Source organism: Oryza glaberrima, chromosome 4 (genome assembly GCF_000147395.1).
Source record: "Oryza glaberrima chromosome 4, OglaRS2, whole genome shotgun sequence".
Taxonomy (NCBI): Eukaryota; Viridiplantae; Streptophyta; class Magnoliopsida; order Poales; family Poaceae; genus Oryza; species Oryza glaberrima.
The window spans coordinates 30,358,741-30,368,170 of record NC_068329.1 but is presented as its reverse complement, the minus strand read 5'-3'; positions in this window follow the sequence as shown (position 1 = coordinate 30,368,170).

Genomic DNA, 9,430 nt, shown 5'->3' with positions numbered 1-9,430 from the left:
GGCGAAGCCAAGGCAAGTCCTCTCCTCCCCCAGGCAAGCCAAGCAGCAGCAGTGGGCGCAGTGGCGCAGCGCAGGCGAGAGGAGGCCCATGCACCCATGCATGCGATGCGTTGCCATGTTGGGGTCTCACACTCGCAGCAGCCAAAGCCTGTGTGTGCCTGCAGCCCGCGGTGCCGCTTCCCCCCACTGCGCCGCGCACCTGGCCAAAAGTTGGCCGATCGATCACCACGCCGCCCCCACCGCACCACCACCATACTACACATACTCCAGTTGCACGCACGCACGCACGCACGGCATCGACCCATCAGCCACCACTGATCGATTTGAGAGCGTTTTCTTTTCGGTTTTCCCCCATCCCCCCTCTTCTTTTTCTCAAAGACAACCACACTGATCAATGGCGTGCCTGCCCAAGCACGCAGTAGGCGGTGCATGTGGTTCAACACACACCCCCAAAAGGAAAAAAAATCCATAAATTAAGAGAAAAACATTTGTAAAATTCTAGCTTTGATGCACTTTTAACTGAGTGTAAATGTGCTGTAACTAAGCGTAATTGCTATGTAGGAGTAATTAAGTGTAAGTGTAAGTGCATCATACGAAATATAAAAACCTAAAAGTCTATCATAAGTGAAATAGCAAAACCGAAGAAAAAAGAAAGAAGGAAAAATCGAGAGAGAGATATAAAAAGTGTTATCGTTGATTCGTTTGTTGCTTATTGGCTTATAAACCGCAGCAAAATTTTAAATTTTCAAACTTTATTTTAAATTTTTTAGGTGTTTTTTCATCGCATTTTTCCTTGGTTTTCTAGATCAACCACGAAGAGCCGACGCCAACCAATGCCACTGCATGATCAAATCATGTTCATGTTCGGGAAGGCAAGGAAAGGGACACCAGGAGGGAGAGGAAACGGAAGATGCCCCGAGCACAGATCAGGTTTGCAAAGCGATCGAGTCCACGAGATAGTTGTGGTTTTGGACGGGTTAACGGGACATCTCCACTGAACTTGCCCTTTCCTTTCCCTTGGGGATGCTGGCTGACTCGCTTGTTGGGTGGTGTGTGACGAGCACTTTCTGGGATTGCATAAGGTGTTGGTTCTCAAGTATGCAGCAATTATTTAGCGAGGCTATTGCTGTAGATCCACAATTCGTGATCGTGCCTCTTCATGGGGATGCCATGTTATTGGCTCATTGCATCTTAAGCTCCCAAGCACAAAAGTTGTCCTCAGCCATTCCTAGTAGGATCAAGGATGCATACATGCATGCTCGGTAAGTATTAATTATCCCCTTCAAACTTAAATTATCAAGACCTCGAATTTTTTTAATAGAAGACATGTGACCAAAACAGCTAAACATATATGGTAGTAATATTTAGGCAAAAACTTTACACCCTTTTTAGTGGTCCAAATGTTAAAGCTAAGTCATGAAACTTCAAAATTAAGTTCTAAACTTTAAATTTATCATCTTAAAAGTGGCCAGTAAACATGCATTTTTTCCCCTTTGAAGGACTATTACATGTCATATCATCTAGGAGTAGTAGCAAACTAATCACTTGTATTGATTTAACTCCTAGACTACCAATACTGCTACTGTAGAAGTAGTGCTAGTATGTAGGAGTACTCCGTATACTCCTGTACTACTTGTACAATCAATACAAAGGCTACTGGGGCTTGCGTCACCGAGCAAACTAGGCTTACGTTCCCTGTTGGGCAGATCCTAGTACTAGCAGACCAACGCAAGCTACTCCCTTCGTCCCATAATAGATGACGTTTTTGACTTTTTATGTGCAACGTTTGACCATTAATTTTATTTAAAAAATTAGTGCAAATATAAAAAAATAAGTCATATGTAAAGTACTTTTGATAATAAAGCAAATGACAAACAAAATAAATAATAATTCTAAAATTTTTTAAATAAGATAAATAATCAAACATTGACAAATAAAAACCATATTACATTGACAAGTAATATGGGATGAGGTAGTACACCAACAATGTTATCGTGACGTACTCTTCCTGGGAGTAGTAACGGCGATCCACAGGAGATTCCTGGGATAGCTCGAATTATTGTTTTCGCTGCTCCTAAATCAGAGCAACGCGAGCGGAAACATTGTTATTTGGTGACTGGGAGTTACTCACTCTGTTCCAAATTATAATACTATCTCCGTCTCAAAATATAATAATTTTTAGCTTTTAGGATTTGTCCCAAAATATAATAACATATCCGTTAACATTCCATTCCCAACCAATCACAACCCTCCATCATCACTACTGGAGAAGTGATCTTTGCTGGGTCGGTCGATTTCCACAATAGTCCCGGTTGCTTGAAAAACCGGGACTAAAAATGATCTCTGGTCCAGGTTTATTTGTGCAAGGGGACTATGTGATCTTTAATCCAGGTTCACCTCGTGTCAGAGGCTGTCAGGTCCTCAAAGATCTTAGTCCTGGTTGGTAGATCCTAACTTTAGTTCTGGTTGTTGTTCCTAACCGGAACTAAAGTTTATAGAGATCTTTAATCCCGGTTGGTATTTGGTTGGTAATACCAACCTGGAGTAAAAATCAATATACCGTATATAATCCCTTTGCACGTATCCTCAAAAATTTCTATCTCCTCTTCATCCTCGCTCTTATCCTCTCCTTATCTTCCTATTCCTCCTCCTCCTCCTCCCCTCTCTCTCTCTCACAGTCTTATCCTCTTTTCTCATAGAACCAGCGAGGAGCTGGCGACAGCGGAGGCGGCGGCCCGCGCGCGCGGAGGAGGCCGGGAGGGCGGCAGGCGGCGGGTCAGCGATTTTTTCTATATAATTTGTGATTGGAGATCTGAGATGCATTTGATTTGTGTGTGAGGTATTCATGTGATGTATTTGTGATGATTTTTGTAGAACTTGTGATGTAATTTTTTAGAATTTGTGTTGTATTTGGAGATGATCGATTTGAGGATTTGGAGATAATTTTTGTTCTGTGATTTGGATTTGTAATCTGTGATGATTATTTGGGGGTGATTTGGGGATGGAGTGAAATCAATATTCAATGTTAAAGGCAATAAAAAAAAGTAGCGATCGATGCTGGCTTGGCTACATCTTTAGTCGACTAAAGATGTATCTTTACTCCCAGTTATTTGAACAGGGATTAAAGACCGACATCTTTAGTCCCGGATTCTCCTTCCCGGTTCGCTACCCGGGAGTAAAGAGGGTTGCGAACCGGGAGATATGAGTTCTCCAATAGTGCATTCACTTTTCCCACCTACCTCCACTACTCATCCAATCATAACCCTCCACCATTCACTTCTAACTACTTTATTAATAACTGTGTTCAACTCTAAAACTTCTTATATTTTAGAACGGAGGGAGTAACTTATAGACTTTAACATTTATCTCAAAATATAACAACTTATTTTTTTTCTCAACCAATAACAAACTTCCACCTCTTAATATCCCCACCTACCTTCTCTTTTAACCAATCACAACAATCACACGTTTAGTTTTACCTACTTTTTTAATACCTAGTATGTCAAATCTAAAACTCATATTTTGGGTATTTTGGGGCGGAGGTTGTAAGAAGAAAGAGACCAACAGCCGTATGTGTTGTGGCAATAGGAGAATTTTGACTATTATTATTATTCTGGAGGATGCATGGCTAGCTGGAGGAGCTAGGATCAGTACCACTAATGTTGCAGCTGCTGCCTCCAGGAGCAAAAGAGCAAAACGGGACGTAGACGGAGATCTATGCTGCCTCCTGGAGCAGCAGGCTAAGCTATAGCTTCTCACTGATGTGTGCTGGGTGAATTATGGACGAATCATTCAGAGTTTTGCCGCTAAAGTTGGGGGATGGTGCACGGCAACTTGCCTCGACCCGGGGGGGGGGGGGGGGGGGGGTTTCAACAATACGGGGACCATACTAAAAAACCACACAAGCTTTTCCCTCTCATCTCATCGATGGATCACCATTTTGTGATCTGTTGTTGTTGGTGTTTGCGACTGCGCGAGTGGCCGGTGGGGCCTCGTGGGCTCTCGATGAGTAGTGATCGATCGATCTTTTTTTTTTCAATTTTTTTTCTTGGAGACACGGGCCGACTGCTGATCTGATCCAGTGTGCCGCCCAACATTGTGGGTAGCTTTTTCCAGATCGTGCTTCTCCCTTTTGTGGCTGTGAACCTGCCCAACTTTGGGCTGCCAACTTTCTTCGCCCTTTGCTCGAAAACATTATCTACTGGCATATATTTGCTCGATCTATCATGCATCGGCTTGGACTTGAGAAACCCGGGATCGATCAATTGTGGGGTTACTACAAGCTTTCTTCATAAGATAATCAAACTGAATTTGATGCCACTCCGTGTAGACAACCAAACAGGAGGCTACTATGTGCTCCGTGCAGCAGACACGTGCATGTAACAGTTAACGCCGTGGCCGGAAGTAGTAGTAGCACTAGTACGTGTGGTACCACCGGTTACAAAGGCACAGGTAAATTCAAGGCGATCCTCCACAGAAACCCTGATGATTGGCCATCCGAATCCCTAGCTTTGTGAGGACTCGCTCGGGGGTATGTGCACCGCAAACAGATCGCACACGTGCACGGGCGCCCCAGTCGCACATGCCGCCCACGTATGCACGCACGCACGCGCGAGTGCGGCATGGAACGAACCGATCGAACGGGAGGAATAAGGCTGTAGCTGTAGGAGACGGACGAGATGAGCATGACTCGTCGTCAGTCATGCCCCGGCACGCGCGGGTACAGAAGGAACAGAAGCGAGTGGTAGCTAGTCTAGTCAAGCAATAGCTAAGCGGCTTGCCGCTCCGCTGCTGTGTGCCTGTGCGTGCTGCGAATTCATCAGCCACGCCAGCGCGCGGTGGCCAGCCATGGGCGGCGAGTTGAAGTTGAACGGGTGCAAGCTGGTGGCTTGGCGCAGCGCAGGGGATGGCCAGGAGGGGCGCACGTACGGTGGTCGTCGGCAGAGAGCGAGAGGGTGGAGAGGAGGAGGAGCCCGCAGCTTTTGGCGCAGCGGGGTGGGCCAGCGCGCTGCTCCCCCGGCTCTGTTGAGCGTGGAAAATTCAGTAGGGGGTGGTGCTGTTCCCGCGCTGTCCCGCCCGCCGGCGCCGGGTTCCTTCCTGGACGCCGTCCACCGCCTCCACCTGATGGACCGCCACCTAGCTACATATACCATTGATCTGTTCAGAAAAAATAATTTTTTGGATGATTTCGATCGTATGAAAACCTTTGTAACAAATGATTTAATCATATCTTATTCTTTAAAATTTTTATGAAATAAGTAATCCTATAAATATTTTGAACAAAAGTTAGCAGGAGGTTCAACCACTTAAAAAAATTCAATGAATCTATCCCTCTTATCTGATTCATGCATTTTTCATGTGGTTTAATCAAACGATCATTCCTATATTTTTCCTATGTTTTTCATTTCTTTATTTTACACTTTCATTCATGTTAGAATCCCGTGTTTTTTCTATTACTTTGTTTTTCAATCATGCTATTCAACTGGAACCTAAACGATAATTTCCTTGGCACGTTTCACATGCATCTTGCTAAATGATATGTTTTCTAAATATTTCTATATAGAATTTATTTTAAATTTTAAATAAATTATTTTTTTAGTTTATATAGTTGTTAATACTTAATTAATCATATGTTAATGAGTTTTCATGGGTGTCTTACCAAACTCAGAAACGAATAAGCCCTTAGTATTAGAGGTAGAAAAATATGGATTTTGAAATAATAACTACAGTAGTCTTGTACAAAACTCCTATTATACGTTCTCAGTGAGCCATATGCATGTAGCAGACATGTGACTCGGATTTTGGTGTTATAAAACTGATGTTAATTATATTAACTCATCTACCAAAATTTGACATGAGATGGTCAATCTGTCTTCGGCTACAAATATTTGATGTTTGACCTATCAAAAAGAAAAAAAAAAGGGGTACAGGACAAGATTTAATTTAACTTTTATTGTTAATTTTATATTAGTTATAGTGTATAAATTCTTATAATTTCTTAATATTGTGTGGTGGTAGTTTTTAAGACGAATCTACACATCATTTTTTAAAACTAAATATTTAAGAGATTATTAATAGTTAAAAGTTGAAAGAGTTTGATTAAATTTTATCAAAAACATCAAATACTATCTGTGATTAAAAAGAGTACTATCGCAAATAGTAAAGAGTAAAGAGGACTAATCAAACGTATACCATGGCACGACATGCATGCCATGCTATAACCGTGAAACACGTCGAGACACAAATAGTCAAGCTTGTCTAAAGTTTAGTTCGGCTAAGTGTGACAGGAAACCACATTTTCAAGCCCATGTTCCCCGTTTAAGCTCGGTCCACGCGACAGGAATCGTGGACGCAGGCCAGTGATGGGAAACAGAAAATCATCCTCTGATAGTAGGTGCTGGATATGTTTGCTAGATGATGAAATCCAGCTACCATGCTCCATGTCTTAGGATATTTGTTGCAACTGTACTTACTCAATAAAATAGGGAGATTCCATCTAAACAACTTCCTTCTGTCCCTAATCTCAGTCTTGATCCTCCAAATTTTTAATAAGAAAAATACGGCTACTAATTAAACACAACAAAATATAGCTGTATAGAGTGTACACAGACTGGTCCATATCTTAATTAGTAGAACTTCTGCTGATAATTTACTGTTCATTTGCACTTCTGGGAACAAACATAGGAGTATTGATCAATAGAGCAGCTAGCTGGTACAAAGTCTACTATCCTAATAAACCCAAGGTAAATAAAAGCATATACTCCCACTCTTTATCATTCTCAACAAATAAACCCAACTTGCTCGCGTACAGTACATACAGTACATAGGAGTACTGTAGTGCAGGCCGGAGCACCAGTACACTGAACTGCTGCACCCAATTCATACTAGTACTCCTTGTCAAGCTCATTTAAGTTGATACGCACGGTCAAAAGCTCATTTGTACGGATGGCTCCGGAGCCTCTCGTTTGGCAGCTGAGATGATCTTTTCTCTTTTAATTTTTGGGTTAACATAACACAAAAGATTAACCTGAATATGCCATAAACTTTACCAGTTTGGACCCAGGTAAGTAGGATATAAAGCATGAGCCTCACTTGTCATCAACTTTTCAGGTCACATTTCCTTTGGAAGGTTAATTTACACTTTACACCCCCCCCCCATTACCACCATAATTAACATGACTCATCTTTTTTGCAGACGTTGGAAGCTATAGCTAGCACAACAACATCAAGAAATTAAGACTCCCATCCATATATATTGACGTCAATCTACAGATATAGGGATGTCGACAGTCTTGGCAATGAAGACTATGATCACGTCGAAGCAATTTCAGTGTTACTATCGGTACAGCGATCGAACAGGCTTGTACAGCTATGGAGAAAGCGAGAGATCATCAAGAGGGCCAATCCGAAATTCTTAGAAAGTACTTATGCACTAATCCGATGCACAGCACGAGTACGAAACTACGGGCAAAATATTCACTCGATCAGTAGATAGGGGCAAATGCATGCAACGTACACTGGTCGACTAGTACCATTCTTTTTTTTTTTAAAAAAAAAGGTTTTTACCCAACACATAGAATGTTTAAACATATGCATTGAGTATTAAATGTGAAAAAAAATCAATTACATATTTTACGTGTAAATTGCAAGACAAATCTTTTAAACATAATTGCGCTATGATTTGATAATATGGTGTTACATTAAACATTTTCTAATTATGGATTCATTAGGCTTAATAAATTTGTCTCACAGTTTTCTGGTAAAATCTTTAATTTGTTTTGTTATTAGACAATACATATTTAATATATTAAATTTGTGTTCATGTATTCGACTTGTGTTTTTTCTTACGACGAGTTAAAAGATTTTTTTCCCCTCCTGCGACGTAACGTCAAGTCATCCATGTAGTACGAGTCAAACGTGTTTTCCATGTCTATGTCGCGTCTTCTTTTTTTAATCGGCGAAAGAGGACGAGGACGCCATGGACATGGCATGCAGTGGTCGACAAGAGCAAAAAAATAAAAAAATTAAAAAATCTCGAGTTCTTTTTTTTTCTTTTTCTTTCACGGTTGGATTGGTCACGTCACGGTACGACCGGCATGTCGCGCACACTAGGGTTGGGTTGATGTGACAAGATTGCTCCGTACGTACACACCCCCATCCCTTTCCTCCTTTTTTAAAAAATGACCCCCTGTTTGTGCGCTGTCACGTAGGGGACGTTACGTTGCTGTTGTTGGGGATGGTAAAAACCGGCCGGACTCGTGGAATCAAAGGCTCTAGGACAGGTTGCCCGTTTGGGGTGTGGATGATGATGATGATGATGATGACGACATGGGTTAAGGAGGCAAGGTTAGCTGTAATCAAACATATGTGTACGTAGGAGGACAAGCATACAAGGACTGATTATATAAGCATCACAAGTGGCTCCCAGTTAATTAAGTACTACTAGTCGCTAATCCGCAGGCAGCTCTTTAAGTGGAAAAAAAGATAGTACTTGATTAGTCTTGTCATGATTATGGTATTTTTGACTAATTGTGATTTCCAACTCATAAAATAGAAGCATCAAGTACATAATTTTTTATACCTATAATATATGTCCCTTACTAACATAAAAAGTAATGTCTCGAGATATTTATGTACTAACTCGATGGACCCGTTCCTACTTTTACCATGGCTTTTATTAGACAGACTGTAAGCACTATAGTCAGTGTATCGAGAAAGTATGTCCCAAGATACCTGATGCTCCCCTCTCTGTTCACCGGAGCTCTACGTATATAAAATATTGCCTACATCCGGTTGAATATATTCTGTTGAGCGATTAACATTATATGTAATTATATGTAGTAGGAGTACTCCCTCCCACATAAAACCCATTCCTATCATGCCAAGGTGAGACTAGTGAAGAGTAAAAATGACTAAAATGCCCTTTTATTATTTAAAAAAATAGTAATGTTGATAGGTAGGTAAAGGGTATTTAAGGGAGAAAACTTTTCGTTTTATGTGCCAAGGTTAGGTAGGATGATAGAAGTTGATTTTTTTTGGGACAAAATTTAAACTACAGAAATTGATTTTATTTAGGACGAAGGGAGCATATAACAAAATTAGCACCATAAGACCATATTATTAACCCAAATAATGAAATCAATACTTCATGATACCGGTAGAATCTGGAGGACGGGACTGGACAAACACGTAGGAGGAGCAGTACTACTGTAACACAGACGGGGAGGAGTTCACAAACCAACACGGGCTACAGGTTACAAGGAACGGTAGTAGTACTCCAGTGATATAACAGTGCTGCCCCACGGGAACACCAGTCTGCGCTGCGTGCGATGGAGAGCTGCATATGCCGGGGTGGTGGATGGATCTCTCTCATCACCATTAGATCATATATAATAATAGCAGACTATTAGTCAGCTATAAACATATTTTA